Source organism: Mus pahari, chromosome 9, assembly GCF_900095145.1.
Source record: "Mus pahari chromosome 9, PAHARI_EIJ_v1.1, whole genome shotgun sequence".
Lineage (NCBI taxonomy): Eukaryota > Metazoa > Chordata > Mammalia > Rodentia > Muridae > Mus > Mus pahari.
In genome coordinates, this window is record NC_034598.1 from 73,539,303 (window position 1) to 73,566,859 (window position 27,557).

Sequence of the window (27,557 nt, forward strand, 5' to 3'; positions counted from 1 at the left end):
AAAAAAAAAAAAAAAAAAAGCATCTAGGATCAATGTAAAGCTATTTCTAGCCTTACAGTCTACAATGTTGAGGAATATTCAGTCAAATTTTTAAGCAATGCCTTTTCATCCTGCAACATTTATTTTTTCAGCCAGATATCTGAAATTGAAAACCTCCCAGCGTCTGTCACTAGCCTAAATATTTTCATCATTCTTATTACCTATTTTCAACTATACTATCTGTTCATTTGTTGACAATTAGGCCAATTAAATAGTGCACATATTGATTCCTATGACTATTTAGATACTGTGTTTCATGTCATAAATCTCAATGATGAATAATACTATGGGAGAAGTAATAATAGATATTCTAAACACTTAAATTTTTTCAGAAAGATTACATCTGCTTTAGCAGTATTAATCAGGGTTGGACAGGATAATAAAACTTCAATCTTTCTTTAGTTATGAATATTGTATTAGGTAGTCTTTGTTTTACAATTATTTGGTTTAGATTGCTTCATGACCAAAGTAATAAGACTTTATGTGCTATTTATTCATTACTTTCTGAGTTCAATGAATAATTACATTTTACAAATTAAACATATATCAGTGTAAGCCTATCTATCTATCTATCTATCTATCTATCTATCTATCTATCTATGTATGAGAGAGAGAGAGAGAGAGAGAGAGAGAGAGAGAGAGAAGGGGAAAGAGAAAGGGGGTAGAAAGAGAGAGCTAAACATAATAATATAAGTTCCTCTTCCTTTCATTCCTTCAGTTTTTCCACATACCTCTCTTCTCTTAAAATTCATGAACTCTATTATTATTAATACTAATATTTATATGTGTATAAAGTGTTAAGCCTCTACAATATTACTTGTACTTGACTTTTTGATTCTGAGCATTTAGTTTATTTCTAAAAGTGAAAAACTGTATATTAAAACATATTATTACACCATAAACATATTGTAAATATAAGCATCTAAAATAAATTTAAGATTGAATATTGCTACACAAGATTGCCTATTCTAAAAAAAAAAATAATAATCAAAAGTATTTTCTCTCAAGCAGGAATCTTTTATCCAGCCAGTAGTCATTAGGCATTCCCTACTTAAAGCAGCCACAGTACAATTTGCTATAGCAAACACTGGGATTATTTTGTGTGAATAAAGCTAAAGGAGAAATGTTAAATTGTTCTTAATATAGAAATTCTAAAATAACGTAAAATTATCTCAAGTTGTACATAAGTCTCAGCAGCCTAACACATGGTTATAGTTGATAGGGATGTCTGGAAAGAGCTTGGCAGGACTGAGTTTGATTGAATTCCGCTGACTCACTGGGGAAGCTCAGCAAAGCATTGCAGGCCTCTGTCGACAACCATACTTATGAGGGGATTGCATTGAATGAGAGCAATCATTGTGATATACAAGCAATCAGCAAATCCATAATGAATGTCCAATGAAAGGAAGGAAAAATATATACCCTACCTTAAAACATACAATAGTATATAAAGAACAGCTATGAGTTGAAAAGATCATTACTATTTAAGTAAAGATGAATCTTTGGGATAAATAATATGTGAAAGGGAAAGTGGGTTGAATAATTTCTATATTGCCATCCTTCTCTTTTTACTTGAGTGTGTGTACACATGTGTGTCTCTGAGCATATGTGCAGGTAACCACAGGCTAAATGCTCTGGATGCTCCTGGGCTGGAGTTACAGTTGTTTGTGAGCCACCTATTGTGCATGCTAGGGACTGAAGATGAGTCCTCTGCGAGTCTTGTATATGATCTTTTAACTACTGAGCCTTTCTTCAGGCTCTATAGATAGTCAGCACTGTTTAGAAATATTTCGGGCTGGGGAGATGGCTAAGCAGGTAAGAGCACCCGACTGCTCTTCCAAAGGTGCAGAGTTCAAATCCCAGCAACCACATGGTGGCTCACAACCATCCTTAACNAGATCTGACTCCCTCTTCTGGGGTGTCTGAGGACAGCTACAGTGTACTTCCATGTAATAATAATAATAAAAAAAAGAAATATTTCCCCTGCCTTTAATTAAAAACTGGGTTTTTAAAATAAGTTTTAATCACTGAATACATATTGTTAATAAGATTGTGTTTGGGTCACAAAAAAGGTACATTGATATGACTTCACTGTGATTTGAAAAATTATGTAGGCTTGTTTGAAGAGTAATAAAATATGTAGAAAGAAAAACTATAACAGGTGATTAAAACAAAGATAATGAGGGACTGATGCTCAGAGAGCCTGAGGATACAGACAATACTGTAGGAGACAATGGTTCTATCTAGTAGGTAAGAAACAATTTCAGTTTCTTGAATGTTGATTTTTAGTATAAATGATTAGGTGTGCATCAGTCTATATTGGCTCTCATTCTTACCCATTGAAATCAGAAAATTGAATAACACCATATAGGGAGAGTCATGTTCATATTAGTAAGACTCCTAAATCATCTATTTTGGAGCAGTTCTTGTTCGATTACACATGAATGATTCATGACAGGCTATGCATATTGATGACTTTAAGGATGAAAACTCTTTTAGACAGCAACTTTTCGGGTTCTGATAAAGTTACTAGTGTGGTGATAGACAAATTGAGAGAACTAAATATGCAATTTCTTAGAAATGGAATATTGAAGAAGTGATTCAAAATCACTACATATTCAACCTGATGATTTTGCCTTTATTTATTTCACATTTTTCTTACACTATGCTCTTCATATCAGCTTTGAAATTACAAATATTTATGTTGCTTGACTTAGAATGGAGTTATATTCTAGTAAACGCTTCCAGGGTTAAAAAAAACCTTTATGCGACAATTAATTCAATACAAATGCTGTACTGCATAGCAGATTCTAGCAACAGAATAAACTGGAAGGATTTAGTTATTTTCCCTCAAGGGTCCATGGCTCTGGTCTCTGTCACATGTGACTAAATACCGTAGTATAGGTTGGTAATGTGGGAAATGATAAAACTTCAAAATAGTCTCTCATTATTCAATAATAATGATAAACAGATTTGAAGAAGAATGTCTGAAAAGAGTTTCAGGGAGGGAGGGTCCTGGTGAGAAAGGGGACAGGGAGGAGTAAAGGGGAACCTGATCAAGTATCAGGTGGGAGAAAAGAAATGAAACCCCGAGGCCCAGCAGAAAGAATGGAAACAGGCAACCTTGGGAGGTAGGAGATGGGGAGACCCTCCAGAATGTACTAGAGACCTGAGAGGTGAGAGACTCTAAGAACTCAAAGGGTGGGACCTTAGATTAAATTCCTTACTGTGGGGAAGAGGAACTCGTAGAGTCTACCACCAGCAGGACAGGCATCAAGTGAGGGACTGAGTTGCCATCTCACAGCCAATAACTCTGACCCATAATTGGCCCTGTCTGAAAGAACTGCAGGGACAAAAATGGAGAAGAGCCTGAGGAAAGGAAGATCCAGTGACAGGGCCAAAGTGGGATCCAGCTCAAGGAGAGGTCCCAAGGCCTGACACTATTACTGAGGCTATGGAGGGCTCACAAAAGATCACTTAACATGACTGCCCTCCAAAAGACCCAACAAGCAGCTGAAAGAGGCAGACGCAGATATTTACACCCGACCAATGGACAGTAGCTGCTGGCCCCTGGTTGAATTAGGGAAAGGGTGGATGAAGCTGAGAAGGAGGGCAACCCTGTAGGAGGAGCAGGAGTCTTAAATAACCTGGACCCCTTGAGATATCTCAGACACTGGATCACCAACCAGGTAGCAAACAGCAGCTGATATGAGGCCTCCAACACATATTCCACAGAGGACTGCTGGATCTGGTTTTAGTCAAAGAGGATGCACCTAACTCTCAAGAGAATGGAGTCCCCAGAGAGTGGGGAGGTCTGGTGGAATATGGGGTGTGGGGTGTGGAGTGTGGGGACATTCTCGTGGAGACAGGGCGGTGGGAGATTTGGGATGTGGAACAGTCAGAGTGTGGGGGGATAAAATCAGAAGTATAAAATATAGATTAAATAAAATTTTAAAAGAATATCAGAAAAATCTATACATTTATTTTAAAATAGTAATAACAGAAAATGGCCATTTACCTTAGGAATTTAAACTGAGATCCAAAAATCTTGAACTATTTAATAAATAATTGTATCCATAGAATTTAAAACTAGAATATTAGAAAGTATAAAACAATGTAAAGCATGAACACCATTTTGTGGTGGATTCTTACATTTCCTCTACTATTGAACACACATAAGCATGTAACTATCATGAGTACACACATGCACCTGACACTACTGATTCTCTTGATCATGCGGCATCAATGAATTGTCCCTGTATACCCAGGTCACAAAGAAATTCATGATTTTTTAAATCTCTCTTTAAGTTTTGCAGATGAAGAATAGATTGGTACCCCTTTAGTAACAAGGAAAATTACTGAATGGTACGCAAAATCAAAGTTAGTTTCCCCGAAGTAATACCTGTTAACAAAACCAGAAGTAAATCTTTCCCTTCATTAAAAATTCAAAGCTGGACATGGTGACACACCTATGTAATCCCACCCATCAGATATCTGAGGAACAGAGCGTGCAGATTTTTGTGCTAGGAAAATCCTCTCTGAAATCAATCAATAAATACAAAAATGAAACACATGCTCCACTAGAAACTGTAATCAGTTTTTGGAAGGAATAAACACGAATCTTTGCACAGGAGAGAACTTTTACATTCTCATAATATTCTATATTTAGAGGAAAGAATTACTACCAGTAAGCTGAACTATTATGAATCCTGCATTTTCTGTGTCCTGTAGCTTAATGTAAATACACAATTCCAAAATCATAAATAATATGCAAATATATGTATATATACATATATATATGTATATATACATAAATAAACCTCTAAAATTAAAAACATGTCTATAATTTAGGATATCTCACAAAATTAGATGCACAGCTGACAAATGCATTTAGCATATGTTGCATAGCAAACATCAAATTTATAAATAACAAGAGAGTGATCTATTTGGATTAAATTCGATTTTTTGCCTACTTACCTTTGGATATTAGCCTAGCATCTGGGAGACATCAGGACTCTGAAAAATAAAATTTATTTACTGGTATCACTCATGCATTAGTGTATTTAATATTAAAAATTACATGTAACATTAAATATATTCATTCTATTATTCGAAGAACTTCATGGTTTCAATCATCTTCATATTAGGTGGAGTTCTTATGAAGAAAATTCTTAAATTAATCTGAAACTCTGAAAAACTAAGAAATTACTCTACGGTAATGTCAGTCAACTATTTCCCAGCACTGTAAGACAGTGAAGAATGTTCTTCAAACTCAAAAATCTTATAATAATTTTTCAGATATCATGACAGGAACTACAGGAATATTTCTATCATAAATTTGTGTTAAAATTCAGTATTTGTACAATTCTGTGATGAATCTAGTTCACAGATACTTTCTAAATTTTATTCCTGTCAATAGCAGTGATCTTTTACCTTTATTTTCAAAAATTAAATGTAATAACAAGAAGTTCAAAGGGGCATTATTTAGTGAGAGTCTAGCTTTTTATATCTATGTAAATATGGAGAAAGTCTACAATTGCCATATTCTTCAGTAATGCTTTATTGTGAAAACTGTGAAAATACACCCCGCCAAAAAAACCTCTTATTTGACAATCTATGTACTGAATGTGCCCTAACAAATTTTATTGTTAGGATTCCATCCATTCATAAAAGAATACATCATTCTTGTTTTTAACAATACATGAATTTTGCTAGTTTTTCTGTGATTACAGCACTCTATAAAAATGCAGATTGGGGCTGAACCATCTAGCCGTAGCCCTGGTAGTTGTCCCAAGTGCAAACAACCACACTTTATGTTTAAAGTAGATGATATTTAAAACAGGGAATCAAAACCAATATTTGTTTGACCCCTAATTGTTTCAAGAACCCTCAACACATTCCTAAAACAGAAAACAAACAAACAAATCCAAAGCAACCAAACATAAATAAATAAATAAACAAACAGCAAAAGTAAACAAACAAAATAGCCAGAGCCAGGTTACCTAAGAGAAAATAAAACATTTTACATTTCTATACTTCTGAAATCCATACACACTATTCCAAAAGATTCTAATAAGAGAGGGCTAATTTTTCTGTTTTATAGTTCTGTACATGATTTTAAATTAATTCATTAAATATCTTTAATAAATATGTTTCATCTTTGGCATATTTAAACAGTGAGATAGATTGTTTTTCATCTGTTTCACTTGGTATCACCCTTTGCCGTGTTAAGGCAGTTATTGTACAGTGTATATGGATTGTCATGTATGTACAGATAGCATGTATGCTCACACAGAATAGTGAAGAACACCATTTCTACTAGATGTCTAATCAGGGCCTTCAGTCATTGTTCACAATTGTAACCTGAGAGTTGACTCATGTTTGTTCAAGAAATTATGCTCCAGGAATGAATATAAATTGAATAGCCTCAGAATTTCAGCTTTTATTAGACAAATGTAGACGTTACTAAGATTTAGGTATACAAAAAATCTTCTCAATTTTTTTTCGTATTTACAATTATGTGTACTGAGTTTGGAAAGATAACGGCATTAAGTTATTATTGAGAAACAATATGTTGCATTGAATTTAATAGTGTGCTCAAATAGCAAATTAAGTGTTCTAATTTCTTAATTTTACTTGACAATATTTATATTTTAACATTGTAAAAGCACATACATTTGATATAGCCTAACAAACAGAAAATTGGGACTTTTAATTATAGCCTTAAATATTTTGAAATGTCATTACTATCTACACAACTGATGTCATGGTTATTTCTATGGGATAAGAAATGCACATTCTCTAATTGATTTAAACAATACCGTCAGTATTAACACCAGGGATACAAATATGAGTATTCCATAGTATTGTTAATAATTTACATAATTAACCTAGCTCCCAAATATCAGGAGAAAGTTGTATAACCATTCTATTATAATAAACCATTTCTCCTTTTTCTTTAGTTTCAGTCTTTCCTATTTAAATAATATTATCTCTGCATCACTAATTTTATTTTCTAAAATTTCATATAAAATTGTACTACTATAAATTACTTTTAATCCTATCTTTTCCCGTTATTTGTGCTGTGAATTATGTGTCTATTATCATGACAATTATTAATTTTTATTCTAAATTCGTTTTTTTTCTTTTATAGAAAGAAAATAATACATGCCTGTCAGGAAGATGGAAACATCATATCATATGTAGGCAAATGGAATGGAAATTAGACATTTGACTATATCACACATACTTATGATGCCAGGCTATCACATGGAAACAAATCTGTGTTTATTTCACATGTATTACAATACATGAAATACAGAGAAATTTCTGGTACTTTTATATGAAGGATAGTTTTAAAATTAATATACTTTATCTTTTAAGCTGATATTTGACAATTAATGTAGACAGTTTGCATCCCCACAAAGTTATTTAAGGGAGTCTTAATTTACAATGAGATGTTATCTAGACCTATGACCTATGAAAAAATTAATGAATTGGATGAGTTCATTTGGGCACAGTCTTTCATGAGGAGGTTAATACCTAATAGGAAGTGTTACAGGATTCCTCTCTATCCATATGGATCATAGAGTGTGAACATCACGTGCACACTGAATAAAAGTCACTAGGAACACGGAAGGAATTTCTTCTTGCCTTTAATTATTATTTTTGGAAATTAAAATATAGTTATAATATTTCCCTTCACTTCCACCCATCCAGTGTTTTCCGTGTATAGCACATTGCTCTCTCTCTCTCTCTCTCTCTCTCTCTTTCTAATTCATGACTGCTATTTTTAAGTGTTTCCATGATCCAGTATGCCATCTATTTAAATCTCCCAAATAATCATGTTTTGTATCTCAGATATCATTTCAATAAGAACACGTACTTTGATATCAAATATAAAACATTTATACCTGAGAGAGTTTCAACAAAAATGTCACTCCTGATAAATGTTCTTATTAGAAATAGGTAAATTACTGTGTTTAGCCAGGCATGGTGGCTCACGCCTTTAATCCCAGCACTTGGGAGGCAGAGGCAGGCGAATTTCTGAGTTCAAGGCCTGCCTGATCTACAGAGTGAGTTCCAGGACAGTCAGGGCTACACAGAAAAACTCTGTCTCAAAAAAAAAAAAATTACTGTGTTTATAAATCAATCTTTCATTTAATTTTTATATATACTCCGTAGAATTTTAATACTTCTTATCAATGTATGAACCTAAAATAATCCTTTATAACAAGTTTAGATGAGGCCTTATTACAGCAACGCTGAAATATTTAATAAGAATTACATGTAAGTTTTATTGTTGTAATTTGGGGGGGGGGGCAGGGCTGTATAGCCCTGGCTGTCCTGGAACTCACTCTGTAGACCAGGCTGGCTTCAAACTCAGAAATCTGCCTGCTTCTGCCTCTGCCTACCAAGTGCCAGGATTAAAGGAGTGCACTACCACTGCCCAGCCCATAACGTTTTTTTTCAGTATCCTAACACAATCTGTGCCAATTTAGGGATCTTTTTCTAGATAACTATAAATTCTTGTATTTATGGTTTTGAGCCTAGCCTTTAACAAGTGAGATATCCCTCTAGCCTAGCTATAAACTCAAAGGTATCTCTTAGCTAAATATATACAATTTTTGAGAAAGCAAAGTATTACTGTGCCAAAAAATGTGATTTTACACCTGTGTGATAGTTCTACTCAAAACTATTAAGTCCCAGAGAATACTTTATCACAGTAAAGTATTTATATTATATTTAATTATCTCTTTGTATATTTGGGAGGCTTGATGACAAGAGAAAATACTATTACAGATTGTATTTCTAGATATTAACATAGGTCTTAATATAGTAGAAAATTACAAGATTATTTGAGCTGTTAGTGATTCCTTATTTAAAAATTATGTATATTTCCAAATATTTAACTTTCACACACACATTATATATATATAAAGTTAAACAAGTTTATAGTCCCCAGGGACTAAATCACCAACCAAAGATTACACATGGAGGAACCCATGGCTCCAGCCACATGTGTAGTAGAAAATGGCCTTTCAGTCATCACTGGGAGAAGAGGTCTTTGATCCTGTGAAGGCTTGATGCCCCAGTGTAGGGGAATGTGAGAGAGAAGAGACATGGGTGGATGGGATAGTGGGTGAACACCCTCATAGAAGCAGGGGGAAGGGGGGATGCAATGCGGGCTTCAGGGGGAGCTGGGAAATGGGGATAACACTTGAAATGTAAAAAAAGAAAATATCCAATCCAAAAAAAGAAGACTTGAATAGGTTTGATTACTTTCAGAGCAAACATCTTCTGATATTTTGCACCAAGTGTTTCGAGCCCCTGTGATATTTTATTACTTGGACATAGATGCACTATTCCACATTTTGGAATATTTTGTCATGTTAAAATGTTATAAGCATGTTATAGTCTATAGGACAATGCTGGCAAGCCCTTCTCTCCTATAATGCACCATACAATTGAAAAATTATATCTATCTATCTATCTATCTATCTATCTATCTATCTATCTATCTATCTATATATATATATATATATATCAAGGTTTGCTAAATAACTCCTTCAGACCACAATTCCTAATAAACTTATAATTTTGGACTTATGACTTTAATATAGTTTTCCGTGGCGGAATGTGTTGTACAAGAACTGCTCAGTCTGAATAGATTTCCTCTGACAACATTGGGTTTATTAGTCATCAGTAAATGTTTTCCTGTGTGGAGGAAAAAAATAGAAATCATTAGGAAAGATATGTAGTGTATCTACAACAAAGAAATGTGTCAGAATGGATTCATCTTTCTACTAATATCATTGTGCTATAGATAGAGCATGCTTCTTCATCTGGATGGTTACAGGAAATTGTGGTCTTTTTAAATGGAGTTCCAAGCTAGAGACTGCTCTAAGCTTGAAACGTGGCCTGTTTGTCACCAAAAGAACTTTATGGTAAAGAAAAATGCATTACAACCCTTTTTTCACAATTCTGTACCAAATGTATCCTGAGAGTTCTATGAGGCACAGGAGAATACAACAATAATACATTTAAATTCACAATGTTATATAAAATAAAATAAGATAAAATAAAATAGTATTACTGGCATTTCTAAGGTGCTAGTATCAGATGACTCAGGTATAAACTGTTGTTTAACTTTGAGTTATAATCCTTTTGTTATTTAGTGACTCTAGAAGTAGAGAATAGTTGTCTTATTATTATATATCATCTGAGTGACTTTTGGAGAGTGAACGGAAAAAGAAAACCCCTCAATCTCCAATCCCTGAAAAGCTCTCATTGACTTCAGAGGAATTTACCAATGTAAAGGGATTGGTTTATTACGGCTTTAAGCCCTCATGTACCACAAAGGGATTTGCTAAATTCTTTCAAGGGGACTCCAAGTATGCTGTCAAGGGGCCTCTGTAAGGCTCTGAACCTTCTTGTGATTGAATTGTACAGTTCCCTCTGTAGTGAATTAACATAATTGGACTCAGGACTAGATGTTGTTATAGGAGATGATTACATACAGTTCCAATAGTATCATTACCTCAGCCTGTCTTCTCCTTGAGAGAACAGGGAGCCTGGAAACTGGTTTTAAATATGATAGGTGCTCAGCAGGTAAGCAGAGCTGCTAAAAGGCACATTAGTATAACTTATAAATCATACTTGCTGGCATTTAGCATTCTAATTATATATAGTATTAAGATGTATTAAATGATGATATATTCCATGTGCTGTCTACCTGAGTAAAAAGTTCCAGCTTCTCTATATTATAAAGATCTATTATAGAAACATAATATTCTTCTGTGTTGTAGACTGAGCAAAAAAAAAAAAAAAAAAAAAAAAGGTTGGCTTAACTGTTGCTAGATCCATTAATTGATGTTTTATTAATATGCATATTTATACACAAGGAAAATTATCACCCTATTCATAATGAACCAAAAGTTAAATTTCACATGTAGATATATTCCCAGTCAAGTTTCAGCAAGCCAAAAAATTAAAACAAAACACTCCACTACTTAAACTTCATTTGTCAGTTTCACCATTAAGGTTTTCAAAGAAGATTTTGTTCATGAAATCAATGTAGTATTTAACTCTACGATAATTTTACATATGTTTTTAAGACTGAAAGTGCCATTTAAGCATGCTTAATATTTGCAAGTAAATACAATTACTGTGAAAAATTAAGGCTTGGGAACTGTGAGTTGGCTCAGTAGATAATGGTGACTGCCAATTATCTTCACAACCCGAATTCCACCTCTAGAATCTACATGTTGAAAATTGGGAGCAAACTCCTTCACCTTGTTCTCTCATACAGTGGCTTGTGTTTTCTCTCTGTCACTCTGTCTGTTTGTCTCTCTTTCTTGCTCTCTCTCTCTCTCTCTCTCTCTCTCTCTCTCTCACACACACACACACACACACACACACATACACACACATACAAAAAAACTTTAAAAATGAAAATATTGATATTAACTGAAGATTACCTTTTAGCATACAAAATGACCAGTATTTTTTTAAAAAATGCCTTCACGCATACAGCTTTCTATGCTAAAATGAAGTTTCTTAATACTTTTGGTCTCATTTTCATAGAATGAGAATGGGTGATCAAAATAAACTAAATCATTGCATTCCCTATCCCCCCCCAAAAAAAAAACAAAAAACAAAAAAACAAAAAACAAAAAACAAAAAAACTAAACTTTTAACACTGTGACACAGTGCGGTCCAGAGAAGAGCTGTGTTATTGAATTACAAAAATTAAAAAAAGAAATCAAAAATATGCAGATCACCTAATAAAGTCATATAAGGGTATACAGTATATTCAGTAAAATTAAAAACAATAGGATATATATAAGTAAATCTTAACAAGCATATTTTCTAATTAATGCCAGTTTATCATAAGTAGGTGAGGGTGGCTGGGCAAATCTCATCTCCTAAGACAGGCTTCTATCTAAGCTGTGCCTGATCTCGTCTGATGAACTGCAAATAACTTAAAATACTCTATAAATAATATTTGTATAATGTGTGAACATCACTTACTTTATAGTAGTAATGCCTCTCTATCTGAACAAATTTCTTTTTCAAACTTAACTAAAATTAGATGAATGGCAATAAATATAAATGGACTTTAAACTTAATTTTTTTCAAATGAGCAACTCATACTTAATTACCTAAGACTTTGTTTTAATGCATTATGTATGACACACATTATTCCAAATTCTTTTTTTTCTTTTTTTTTCTTTTTTTTTTCTTTTTTTGCCCTAAAGGGGATAGGAAATCCACAGGAATACCAACAGATAACAGAGTCAACTAACTTCAACCCTTAGAGTCTGAACCACTGACCAAAGAACATTCACTGGCATGATCATAGGTCTCTCCAAACATATGTAGCAGATGTTCAGGTTGAACTTCATCTGGGTTCTGAACAACTGGAGTGTGCTCTATCCCAAAAACCTGTTACCTGTATGTGGGAAATGTTCTAGCTGAGCAGCCTTGTCTGGCTTTTGTAGGAATGGAGGTACCCAGCCTTACAGAAACTTAAAGTGCCAGGGTGCAGAGGATACAGCATGAATCTCCATGTTCTTAAGAATATTGACATAATTGTTCCTTTTGGAATCAGTAACAGATCAAGGAAGAACCAATAGTGTTATTTGGATAATAAAAATTAAATACCTGCCTCTGAAAACCATTCTTTTATAGAGAAAAACCCCTATTTACTTGAACTCATTTGATGGAGGGTTGATAACTTCTAAGAAAAATATTCATGTCTATAATCCTGTAATGGCAAAGACAATTATGCCTGTCTCTTGAAGACATACAACATGACTTTCCTGGAGAGACAAAGATAATATGACAATATTGATCCTTTATATTTTGCATTTCACTTCAAGTCCTTTTCAGTTTCTGAGTATATACTTATAAGTGTGTATGTTCATATACATATTAAGGCCACAGCACAACATCGTGGTTTGTTCTTTGGGTACCATTATCCTTGTTCATTGAAACAGAGGTTCACAGTGAGACCTGGGGATTCCTAATTTGGACTAAGTGTACTAGCTAGTGATGCCTATTGGGTATCCTGCCTCTACCTCTGCAGCATTATTGGCATAATAAGTGCTCACCACACCCTGGGGATGGAACTCAAGATCCTGTGCTTATATAACAATCACTCTACCAACTGAGATACACCCAAACTTTTAAAATTTAAATGTCAATACATAAACTATTTTCAAATTTTTCAGTAAAAGTTTGTTTCAACAATTATTGAGTAATTAAATGCTTGCTTTTTGGATTTGAGAAATGCCTCTGAAAAGGAGATTTTATGCCCCGTCAATCCTGCTCAACAGCCTATAGAATAGATTATATTTTGCTAAATGACAATGTTGTCAGATTATCTTTTAAAGATTTATGTTTATACTAGAGGTATGGGTTGCTTTCAACAGAGGAGAGAAGATCTGGTTTCTGTAGAGTGCAGCTGCCAATTCAGGGACTCTTGCCTGATCAAAGTGCTAAGGATAAGAGGTGAGTGCTTGACTCTGAATGGATCATCCTCATCATCCTTCAAAGATCTATGACCAAGGCTATAGGAACACCACGGATAAGGAGAAAAGGGTGTAAAAGACAGAGTATGGTATGGGGACAATTGTTGTGAAGTGTTGTCTTCTGGACATGCAAAGAATATTGAAATCATAAATTCATAGCAACTGTATTTACGTGAACATAGAACTTGCCCAAGATTAAATCAGCCATATGTAGGTCACAGATGGGGATGTGGATCCCTAGATTCACTATTTACTGAGGATATTGGATATATAGATAACATCTATTGTGCGGGTGGGCAGGGAGCATTGGTTTGTGAGAGTTATAGATACTAAACCAACTTTGGAGATCCAGTAGAATATTCCACATATATACACATAGGGGAATCAATAACTAGACATAGTTAATTATTAAAAAGAGAAATGGGCATAAAATTGTAACAGAATTTGTATGGAAGAATATGTAAGAAATGAGGGTAGGAGATAGGTGGATTTTATAATCACATTTTATTGTATACTATATGAAATTCTCAATAAATATTGCCAAATAAACATTGAGAAAATACCTGTGAACTGCATCAATGAATGAGTTAACCTAGAGGCAAAAGTCATGATGTATTAATTTTTAGGTTCATCAAATATAATTGTGGTAGAGATGGTCATTTTCTTAAACTACAGTTATAATATATATATGTAAATATATATGTAAAATTATATACTATATATATTACTATATACATATCTATCTTTCATCTATCTATCTATCTACCTATCTATCTATCTATCTATCTATATAGAGACTGACAGACAGACAGACAGACAGACACACATACAGATAGGTAATTTTGATTTTACCAAAAATGTGATACCACAGAATCTATAATGCAAATTCTAAATATTATTTTCTAAGTAGGGTAGCCACATCATGACATCTTCCTTAGATGCTTTGCATGAGCAATAAACCATTGTAGCAGTCAGTCACAAATGTGCAAACACCTGAAAATATATTATATTTCATTTGATATTTGGAAAATTAAATATACTAAATATGATTTTATTTTATATATCTTTTAATGTGCTTATTAGGATCCATACCCATTGTATTTTGAGGAACATTTGCATCATTCATGTGTTTTGTTTAAGTAATGAAAATTTTTTTTATTTTTTTCTGAATAATCCTGAACTCCCAGTGGATGTACTTCATCCAGTGATCTAGGCTGACATCTCTCCACAAAATATAAGTTGCTATCTTAGCTGTAAGCTAACAATAATACAACCCCACTTACCATTCATCAGCAAATAGACATAAAAGAGGAAGTGAATGACCAGAAGCTACATTTTATGGAAATACCATGTGGTTACACTTACTATGTCTGTTCAACTTCTTAAGGCAGTGGTTTACCAGATGGCCATATTGGTAGAGGCCATATCACAGCAGTCATCTGCCTTTAAGAATCTGAAGCACTAAAACTTGGGTAAGGGAGACTACTAATAGAAGAAAGGAAGTGATAATAATTGGTTAATAAAGCCTTGACCATCAGGGAAATGCGAATCAAAACAACCTTGAGATTCCAACTCACACCAGACAGAATGGCTAAGATCAAAAATTCAGGTAACAGCAGATGCTGACGAGGATGTGGAGAAAGAGGAACACTCCTCCATTGCTGGTGGGATTGCAAGCTTGTGCAACCACTTTGGAAATAGGTCTGGTGGTTCATCAGAAAATTGGACATAGTACTACCGGAAGATCCAGCAGTACCACTCCTAGAAATATACCTAGAAGATGTTCCAACTGGTAATAAGGACACATGCTCCACTATGTTCATAGCAGCCTTATTTATAATAGCCAGAAACTGGAAAGTACCCAGATGTCCCTCAATAGAGGAATGGATACAGAAACTGTGGTACATTTACAAAATAGAGTACTACTCAGCTATTAAAAACAATGAATTTATGAAATTCTTGGGCAAATGGATGTATCTGGAGGATATCATCCTTAGTGAGGTAACCCAATCACAAAAGAAGTCACTAGATATGCACTCACTGATAAGTGGATATTAGTCCAGAATCTTAGAATACCCAAGATACAATTTGCAAAAAACAAGAAAAACAAGAAGGAAGATCAATGGGTGGATACTTCATTCCTCCTAAGAATAGGGAAAAAAATACCCATGGAAGAAGTGCAGTGACAAAGTTTGGAGCTAAGATGAAAGGATAGACTATCCAGAGACTACCACACCTGGGGATCCATCCCATCATCAGCCACCAAACCCAGACACTATTGCACATGCCAGTAGGATTTTGCTGAAGGGACCCTGATATAGCAGTCTCTGGTGAGGCTATGCCAGTGCCTGGCAAACACAGAAGTGGATACGCACAGTCAGCTATTGGATTGAATACAGGGCCCCCAATGGAGGAGCTATAGAAATACCCAAGGAGCTGAAGGGGTCTGCAACCCTATAGGTGGAACAACAATATGAACTAACCAGTACCCCCAGAGCTTGTGTCTCTAGCTGCATATGTAACAGAAGATGGCCTATTCAGCCATTATTGCGAAGAGAGGCCCCTTGGTCTTGCAAACTTTATATGCCCCAGTACAGGGGAATGCCATGGACAAGAATTGGGAGTGGATGGGTAGTGGAGCAGGGCAGGGGGAGGGTATAGGGAACCTTTGGGATACCATTTGAAATGTAAATAAAGAAAATATCTTTAAAAAATTAAATTAAAAAGTAAAATGAATGAATGAATGAATGAATGAATAAATAAATAAATAAATAAATAAATAAATAAATAAAGCCAGGCGTGGTGGTGCACATCTTTAATCCCAACACTCGTAAGCCAGAGGCAGGCGGATTTCTGAGTTTGAGGACAGCCTGTTCTACAAAGTGAGTTCCAGGACAGCCAGGGCTATACAGAGAAATCTGTCTCAAAAGTAATAATAATAATTGGTTAATAATAATTTTTTATAAACCAAATGGTCTTCTGAGTTTGTCCTTTTGTGAATTCTTTCATTAATATAAAAACTCTGGGAAAATATATCTCGACAGGAAAAAATACACAACAGAGATTTCAACAGGCTTCACTCAGATTATACTCAGGACATGCATATGCCTATGTGTGCATGCACAGATATAAATAGGCATAAAATTACTTAGAAAAACTAGTGTATTAATGAAGCAAATTATGAAATGAAATTTTTCATCACCTTTAAATAACATTTTTGTCATTTCAAAGTTTATATTTTAGGTAACATTTCTGTAATTTACATCTGAATAAAGAATAGAAGTTTTGAAATAAAGGTAAAATCAATCCAATAACATATAATTATTATTAGTGGTATTTTTTCTGTAATGAAGAAATAAAACTTTGATGATATTATAGCACATGAACAGGAATGTGTCTATGGTTCTAAAGTAATATGGTGACACAATTCTAGTCACTGATGAGCAAGGTTTTATAGTTTAGGGGAAATGGGAGAAAGTAAAAATGAGGTTGCGTTTCATGGATTAGGAAGGCATCGACCTTTCGATTCTCCAATTAATTTACTCTGATTGTATGAGACAAGGAAAGCAAAGTCTACAAATTGTTGCTGATGTGAGAAAGATAGAAAAAAAATCTAATGGAGAAGTTAGAAACTAAGTGGAAATAACTTTGAGATCTTTCTCTCTTTTTGATTTTAAAACAAAGAAACTTAGTTTCCTTTTTAAAGTAGTGGAAAATCAGAATGATATTTAAAAAGAATAAAACAGGGAAAATATATTACCTACGTATATGGAACCAAATGCCCTTTTTTTTTTTCCTAATGGAAAATTTCACTTTTAAATTCAGATGTGTAAAACAAACAGGACAAATTTCCCCTTTGTGGACAGGTCAAAACAAAGCAACATTTACCTTCTTCATTAGTTTATCTTATTTTCCCTTTACTATCTATAAGAAAAGAAATTTAAAGTATGGCCCAATACTGTTTTATAATGCTACCAAACTATGTGGATTGATATACAACCCTTGCTGCCTATGCATTTTTCCTTTAAATGTTACATTCACATATACTGTAGATTTTTCAACGTGGAGAAAAGTTTGAAAGTAAGGTAGAATCATTATTAATATATAAAACATAAATTATAGTACGTGAATAATCTTCATAAATTATTAAGTAATAAATATGTCATTGTACTCAATTTGGAAACTTTAACTCTTGACATGTAAACATCCATTCTAATTGCTACTCTATCCCCTGCATGTTAAACTCCATTGCAATTTGAAAACTTTATTAAATAATATAGAATCATTTGTGCCTTTCGTGCAGACACCAAATAGAATGACTGATTACCAATCCTTTCCTAACTCCCTTTGCCTTAAATATCTTTGCACGTACATTGAGCTTCTCAGACTGCATCTTGTCCCTAACCATCTTTTCAGGTATGGCACAGTAGAATTCAAATTCATTCTCCCAAGTTATATGCTACATTAAATGAAAGAGGGTCCAATTGTTCAGTCAAACTTACTTGTCAGGTCCATCATAAGCATGGTGATATAGCAGAAGTGTGTGGCTCAATATGTAAAATATTAGCTGTTCTACTTTCAATAGGTTATGAGCCACAGTCCCCCTTGAGTTTAGGGAGAACAGTTAAAAGAGTTATAAGAGCATTGATGGTGCTTATTTGAAATGCCATCTCTGTCACTTACTATTATTTAATGAAGTAAGGAAAGTTTCCTCTCCTACTACTGACATTAGAAAACGAGAAGCTTAGGAAACAGAATATAGCAGAGAAAGTCAGTCGAGAAAAGTACAACCTGGATTCTGTTATAAATCTCAGTTGTGTCATTGAAAAGTTATCCTTTGCTGTTGCTAATAATTTCTCTGTACAGAATCTTAAAAACACGTGCTACAAGCAATTGGTCTTATAGCATGTGTATACAGACACACATTCACAGACCACATTAGACATTACAGGAAGAAAAGGGATTTTAAGCATTTTTGGTAATATTTTTCATGAAAATATAAATAGGTTAATGATCAAAATTCTTAACTGATGATTGAAACACATAATACTACAAAGTCAGACAATTCACTTGTATTTCTGAAGTTCAGTGTGCTGACTGTAGTCTTTAAATTGAAAAAAAGAATGTAAGAGAAGGATGGGAGGAAGAAAGAAAAGAAAAAAAACATAATGAGAAAGGGAGAAGGAAGGAAAGAAGAGAAGAAAGGAGAGGTGATAGAGGAATTGGGGAAGAAACAGGGAGAAAAATTGGCTGTTCAGCCCTTAAAGAACGGTAGAAAAGATATAGTGAAGATGTGAGTTAATGTGAATTCTACTTATACTTAACAAGAAAATAGCAGGGATAAATAATATTATCTTAATAAAAATATGCTTTTCTATGGACAAATTATTGTTGAATTTATTATGCTTTCTAAATAAATCAAAGATTATTTAAGCAAGAAGGAAATACTTCTATTTTACTCTGGAAGACTTTTGACAAAACAACAAGCTTATTCTTATATTGTTTATTTTAGAGACTCAAAGACCACCTCCAAAAGCAAACAGGCCTGTATTGATAAAGTAGAGACAATTAGACATGAGATATGAACAACCCTAGGAAAGATGTTTCCTAACACTATGTGCTTTCTTCTGTTCGTGTATTCAGCTAGTCTAGAAAGTCACTAAGCAATAGGAAAATGCAAATCTTAAACTGGGATTCTTCAAATATATGTACAGGAAATATTCACAGCATTTACCAGTCTGTACTTTAATATCCAAAACTGATATAACAGTGTCAAGAAACATTTGTAAAAATATTGTTACATAGGAAACATGCTTTCAACTTGAAAACACATTACACCATAATAATTCTGGTGAGTAATGCACACACACAGTTCTTTTCATGCTCACAAAAACAAGCTATGAGTCAAAAGTGCCTTTGCATTTCAAATTCAACTCCTCAGATTCAATTATCACCTTCGTAATTAATTAGTCTTAGTCATGAACAAAGAGTTCCGGGAAAGCTTCGGAATCCCATTCAATTTCCATTTATAGGTTTTGTTTGTTTTAATTTTAGCTGCCACTCAAATTTTCTGTTTTTACCAACCTGAAAAACACAGAACTTCAGGAATGTCTTTGACCAGCATATTCATCTTGGCATCTATAGCTCAGGTATAATATGAATTCAAAGAACAGTCACATCTGCCAAGTTTTGAGTGGAGAGCTGATTCTTGTTTTATTATCTTTCTCTTTTCTTACCTGTTCATTTGAAACCCCAGGAAAAGTGAGGAGGAAGGCTGTGCATGTTGTGTAAAAATGAAATAAAAGTGGATTCTGAGCACATGATAGGATGGGAAAAAAGTATAAAAAAATCTGTAAGAGACAAAATGATGAAGTTTGAGAACAATGTTATAGCAGATTTTGCAGAAAGGAATGCATTTTTCATTAGGCCCTTACTTACTATGCTCTATTGGTATAATGCTTGATAGCATGGGACCATCATGGCCAGAGGAAAAAAATCTACCTTGTTGAAAGTATTTGTGTTAAGAGAGGAATTAATTAAGATAAATTAACTTAATTTCAAGAGACAGAAAAAGAAAAAATGGGGATAGAGAAAGCCAGAACTAGTTCTGAGAAAAATCACATTATACATTTCAAAAAAAAAAAATCAAGTATAAGTCTCTGAAATGCTCTAAATTCAAAAGTGTTTAGACCCTCTATAAAATAAAATAAAATAAAATAAAATAAAATAAAATAAAGTCTGAATTTTGGGGACTAAAATGGTTTACTGGGGAAACCATGGATACAAGAACTCCTCAGTTTGCATCTCAATCATCCACGTAAAAAGTAGGTGCAGCTATGTCCATCTGTAGCCACAGGAGTGGGAAAATGGAGACAAGAAGATCTCTGCAGGTAACTGACCAAGCAATCTGGATGAAATGGCTAGCCATAGGTTCAGTGAGAGACACGATCAAAAAATTAAGGTGGTGATAAGGAGGGGGAAACCTTGAAGGTAGATCTTTGTCCTATACTTAGCACTAAATGATGTACATCTGCACCTGCTAACAGCAGAATATGCACATGTGCATGTTTACACCACCTACAAACACAGAAAGATAATTGGTAAGAAGAACAATTATAACTAAAATTGAACTAATTGCTATATTGATTAATGCTGCATTGGTAAGTTAACTGGATGATATCAGATAATAGATGGGATGGAATTGGGAAGAAGAGAGAGAGGAGAAAGCATAATCATGATATATTACGAGAGAGAAAATCCTATTTACTCTAAAAGAAGAAGACTAAATAAGATTAGTATAGAAAATACCATCTTGTTTTGACATTTGTAAATATACTGTAATTTTACTGATCCTTCTCCCACACGTCCCTCCACACCCACCCATTCACAATGATTGTACTTTTATATGCCCTCAGGTAATACAACTTATAAATTTTAATATGAGCACATAGCCTGCAGACAGTATTTTCACAACTTGTAGATTTTATATACTATTATAATAGTTAGAGTAAATATTCCAAAGTGTTCAATAGATTAAGTAATGTAACTTATTTTATAATCAAGAGAACCTTTTATATGGAAAATGCTGCTTCAGTTAAACACCAATTATTTAAGTGATGAAATTTATTCACACACACACACATATATATATATATATATATATATATATATATATCAAAATGTTCATATATTAAATGAGAATACAGTTTTACAGTTTTTAGGAATACATTTTACTGTTTCATATCAGCTGTAAAATAAAATTTCAATTTATAGTGATGTACTAATTCACTCTGCAAAAGCAAACATTTATGAAGTAATTAACTGAATAACTATAGTTTGAAAATAATTTCTCAATGGAAAAAAATCTAATGGATCTGACAAATTGTTTCACAGAAGTCATACTTTGAGAAAATACTGTTTAAAGCACAAGGTACCAGTAAGTTGCAAGAGAGAAAGGCATTTAAGGATATTCTCATCCTCCTGTCTATTCAATTCATCATTTGGCAGAATAATAATTATTAGAAGATTTGCCTGATTCATTTTCTTCACATGCTAACTATACCCAGCAAGACATATCACAGCAATTACTGTCAAGAGAATTACTATTAAAAGAATCATTTTCTCTTCACTTTGTGTTTCTACTAAAAACAAAAGAGTAAAAGTAGTCATTATATGCCTAATAAGAATGATCTGCCCTTCGATATCCCACAGCTGTCTTCTTCACTTTCTGGTCACCAGCTGGAGGATCAGATGCCACTTTCTTAAGTTTTCTTCACTGTGCATATAGAGTGTGCCCTGTTGTCCGCAGCTAAGCATTCTGCCAGAAGGATGATATATGTCTTAACCACTTGCCTTCCACTGGGCTTTCTGGGTTGCTTTGTTCAATGGCATATGAACAGCAGCACTATGGATTTCCACACAAGCATCTGAAGCTCATTCACATAGTCTCTGATTTGAACTGTTTTTCTGTTGAATCCCTAATAAACTCAGGGTCTGCATTGGTGCTTTCTGGTAATCCAGGATCCTGGAATCCCAGGACCATATTAAAGGCTATACTTTGTTCTGTGACTGGCTTAATATGCTCATCATAATTACCCATAACATTATAGCCAACCTCTGAGCTCTTGGGTTTGATTGTCTAACTGAGCCTATTATTGGTAAAATAATAACCTCAGTAAAATGGCTCCTGTACTCTGTTTAGCACTGTTGATCGTCTTTCATCATGAGATTAAAAAAAAATTCTTGAGTTCTGAGGCTTTTATACATCCAGCTCCATTAAAGAGAAAGGGATAATATAAAATTTGTGCCTTGTAAATTTTAGGTGTAGTAAACTGAATCCTATCAAATTAGAGTAGCAGCAGTCGGGTCAGTAGGGGATAAGAGAGAGCTAAGGAACAGAAGAGAGCTAACTACTGGAACATACCTCTGAAAAGTGGGACAGGAAGTCTAATGAAGAGCCCCAGAACTCCTCCATTCACTAGATATGGCTGAAATAAAGACTTTGACATAGTTCATCCTACCGAGCAGAGAGGTCAGTTACTACATTCCTGTGTCTGTAGACTGTCCTCAAGTACAATACTGTTACCTAGAGAACGGATCTCTAGGCCCTTGGTTGTGAAACCATAGAAAAGCTATACCAGGGGATATGTTGTACTCTATAAAATCCAAAGGCATGCTGGATAAATCATCTCTATGGACATACCAGGGCAAGGAAGGGAGAAGCTGTGACAGTTCATCTTGACTCTGAGATCTGTACTAGAGCTCAGTTTCAGGAATCTGACCAACACAGTGTAAGAGTTCTTACTTACTTGTCAATCACACTACTTACTTGTCAATCACACTGCTTACTTGTCAATCACACTACTTACTTGTCAATCACACTGCTTACTTCCCAGGCACGTGTCTCTTTCACCTTGCTATTACTCTCTAACTTTCAAAAATAGCTATTTCACCTTTCCATTATTTAGAATGATCACCAATATTATGAAGACTCAAAAACGCTTGCACAGAAACTAAGGAACATTGTCGAGAGTTGTGCCAAAAGTTACTCAAGAAAATTCTAATTAAAATCGTCATCTTATGATTGCATATCAGGAAAGACACAATTTGAGATACAAATTTTGCATTTTCTGTGTAAAAAATAGTAAAAACTTGTTAAACACAAAAATATTTGTTATTAATAGAAATGTACATTATCACAAATGGACAGAGAAGATACAAATGTTAAAAATAACATTTGACTTTATTTTTCTGGGGTTCTTAATATCACCTACACTTTTATCTGTATCAGTATTTCTGAAGTGCATTCATGCTGTAAGTCTGCTTGGGACATTATAAATTTCAATTCTTATTTGTACTCTGCATCATAAATCTCTAAAAATTTCTCACACAGTGACTGAGTGATGTAAGTGTTCAGGAGGCGACATCATTGCAGTAAGTTGAGGTGGCATTTACATGATGATTTATAGCTCAGAGTAGAATGAACAAGCACCTGCAGGGTAAAGTTCCTTGGATAACCATTTTACAACACAGAGGTCCTCAAGAAGTGAGGGAAAAAATGCTAGGAGTTTTATGGGTTAAAACACAGTTCAAATCTGATATATTGGGCTGTTTACATATTATGATGCATGTAGTCACATTTCTGTTAGTAACAGTAAATGAAAATTTTATACAATAAAGAAATGATAAGAAGAAAAATAACACAAATGTGAATAAAGATGAAAAAGACTAAAAATGGAAACTAAAGCTAAAACTCCAAATGAAAATTAAAAAGCTGGATAACTTGAGTTCAGTCTCTGGAACCTACATTATGAAAGGTGAGAACTTACTAATGTAAGTTATTATTTGATGTCCATATATGTGCCCTAGCATATGTTCTAATGGATACACAGATGTACACATAAATAAATATAAATATATGAAAGTAAGTACTTTCATATGAGTGAATAAAAATAAAGCATATAATTAGACTTAAATTTTAAAATAATGTATAATTTGAAATATAATAAATGTGGTGTATATTTCAAAAATGTAAAAATATTTTTCTCCTGCTTCCAAGACCTTTTAATGGTGCTGATGTTGGATATAGTTTTATATATACATTATACAGCTAGTTTTAGGAGAGATTGCTATGATGAGGGTTGACCCCTCTCCTAATTTCTTGAGACTCTACCATTCTATCCCTATCATAGTTTGTGTCATTCATTTATTGTTCATTTGTAGAACCCAATTTGGGCTTCCGGAATATTCATGGATGTGTGACCTTCTGTTGGATCCTGACAGACATGCATGCAGAAACATTCTAAATGAACACTGACCCACTCCTCTCCCAGGAGCCATCAGTTATTAACAACTCCTCATCTGGGCATAGGACTTCATTTTGCTCTCCCTCCATGTATGCTAGAATTTGGTCTGGCTCAATCTTTAATGAGGTTGCATATACTGTTTAACTTCTGCGAGTCTGTACCTGAGGCTGCCTTTTAGTGTATAGGAGACGTTCTTTCCTTGCCATTAATAATTTTTTCTGTCTCTTAGATTTTTGCAACCTTTTCTACAATGATCTCTGAAACTTTGAAGATGCGGTGAAGTACAGACTCACATTTTAAGGCAGAGAATTTTGCACATTCTTATTATCTGAGCATGGGGAGTTTGTTAAATATTACTCATTTTGCAAATCAGTAGATTATCCCAAATGGACTATAACCTCTCTATCTATAAACTTGTAGTCCAAAAAAAATTGTAAAAAGTATGGGTTTCATCTTAGCAACCACAAGTTAAGTCCCATCAGGAAAGTGTTGTTTATCCTCATACGGTTTTTGCCACTCATTCACCAGCTGTCCCATCTCAGTAAGCTTGTAGTCACTGTAGCTTACAGCCTTTCCTCCGATTACTCCCTTCTCTGGGAGTGTATATAGATAGCATACCTTCCAGTACTATAAAAAGTGAGCAATAGGCACAGAGATTCCACCTAAGCTCAACTTAATGTCTCCTGGTTCTGTGTCTTAAGAATAGGATGTCTTCAACAAGAAGGATCCACTCTAAAGTTTTCAGAAGTAACCAGCAGCATTTTCTATAGCCTGTAATATCTGGCTAATCTTTATGAACTGACTGACCAACAAATCCAAATGAGGAAATCTATTCCTAAAAGTCTGTTTTTTATTTGACAGTGATATCTAATAGTGGCTTCTGGTCCCATTATGAGATAACTGCATTTAAATCATTATATATATGCATATTTTGAAAAGTTTCTACAGTAGTTGGTAGGCTTCCATTTCACTTCTTTGAAAGGTTTTTAGAGTTAATTAACCCTATATAGCTATTTTACCCTGTCCTTCCCTTCCTCACTTCTTCCTGTTACATAAACCTAATATTGTTAGTAAACTCTAAATACATTAACAAGTAAATAATTATAAACATAAACTATATTATAAATGGAAAATGAAAAATACATTATCTAAAAAAACACTAAAGACCTAATTAATATTGAAGATGTAAAGAGTAGTCCAAAGTATTGTAAAATAATTTTTAGTGGTATTGAGAAAATATATTACAGATAAGCAGTATACATATGTACATACATACACACATATATTTATATTCACATATATATAATCACACACACACACACATATATATATATATATATATATATATATATATATATATATATGTAAAATACACATATACACACAAACACAGACACACACACATATGTTTAGGTATACTTTTATTTTCACTAATGTTTCATGTATTGTATTTGGTTTAGTTTGCCACCTTAGATTAACTTGATCTAACCATGAAGTACAATGCCCTGTATTGATATGTGTATAAACATACATATAAACACACACACAAACACACAGACACAAAACAGAGTAAATGTATTCTAAACTTCATTTATAGTCAGGAAGGCATGAAGACCCTGTGAAATATACATATCCAGATAGCGACAATTATAGTCTTTTCAGAGACCTGATATTTCTCAGAAATCAGGAAAATATCAGACTTACACATCTATCTCTTAATCATTCAATACTAATCAAACTATATTTATGGGAATATAAATTCATATAAGAATGAAGAAAATATTCTTGTTTAGTTGCCCAAAGGGGCATTTACATTTATATATTACAGTTTTAATTAAGAATGTCTTGAAATAGCAATCTTCTTTTAATAATTGTAGACATATAGGTGTCTCACATATATTTGTGTATGTGTGTAAAATTACTATTTCTTAAATCACTATTCCTCTATTACCTGTCATTAGAATATATGTAGAAGAAAATGATAGAAATCCCTTATATTTTGTGAAATTTCAGATTCTCAGGGATCTAATTCATCAACATGGACAAGAATTTGTGAGCAGAATTTGAATATTAAAAGTTCTTATGGAATGTCTGTCAGAGTGTATGGCAGAAAGGTAGCAGGGTTTTCATATCCATTGTTCTTAACGGCTACAAAGTTAGTATCGCTTGACAGCAGCATTAATCTTCCATCAGAAACTAGTGTGATCAGCTCCTCAGGTGTGCGCAAGGCCACAAGTAAAGCAATTAACTTCATTAATTGGTGTCAAATTGAATGCCGCTACGCTTTTGAGGAAGCTCAATGAATTTTCCTCCTTTTAAATTATATTTGAGGCGTTAAAAAATATAAGTAAATATGAATAATTCCATGCTGTGTAACCTATACGATTCAAGAATTTGGACAAGAATGGATTACTATTCAGAAAGAACTAATGTCCTTGGAAGGAACCTACCAAATTACCATTTGTAGTTGTATAAAAAGTTGAGAGCCTGCTAGGCCAGACATGGAGGGGTCAGAGGCCATGCATAACTTACTAAAACACCACAATGGGATTTGCCTCTAAGGAAAGAAAAGTTGTTTTAAGTGTTATTGATTTTTACTCAGAAAATGTGTTCTATTGATTTTTCCATCTAGACCCTTAACTCTGGTGTATAATGTGTAACTCTCATCTATAATGAGAACCAATGAGAAAGTAAAGAATGGAAGTGGAATGGTCACAGAAGAAAATTGTAATCTGGGACGTCAAATAATATTGCCTGAAATATGTATCCCCTAAATATTCGAGCTCATGAGTTTTATTTCAGAATCCTAAATTCTTTCAAAATTTATTCAGTCAGAATACAAATTAAGCAACAGACTTTTGGAGTTCTGAAATCCACTATTTGTTATCCAGCTTTTGCAATAGCAATGTTTAATCTGTTTCAGATACCTCCTTCAACACTTACTGAGTTGGAACTTCTGGAGACAACTGCTTTACTAACTTTCTATTGCTTTCTTCCATACATCATTGCTTCATTTTTCTTTAACTTCTCTCCTCTGCAATAGTACCCATTTTAATATTCAAATTGATCCCAGCAGAGGTAGTGCATTTCTTGTTATTCTCCCCAGTGTTCTGGGTTACCAAATGAAAGACACACACACACACACACACACACACACACACACACACACACACACACA

General features: G+C 33.8%; 1 protein-coding gene across 2 annotated transcripts in view; it reads right to left on the reverse strand.

Moving 5' to 3' along the window:
* Mgat4c (MGAT4 family member C) overlaps positions 1-27,557 on the reverse strand; it is a 660,796-nt gene that overhangs the window by 487,918 nt on the left and 145,321 nt on the right. For both annotated transcript variants that reach the window (XM_021205410.2, XM_029542037.1), the window contains exon 2: positions 5,017-5,055. The gene's annotated coding sequence lies outside the window, so the exon portion shown is untranslated. The remainder of the gene's footprint in view (positions 1-5,016; positions 5,056-27,557) is intronic.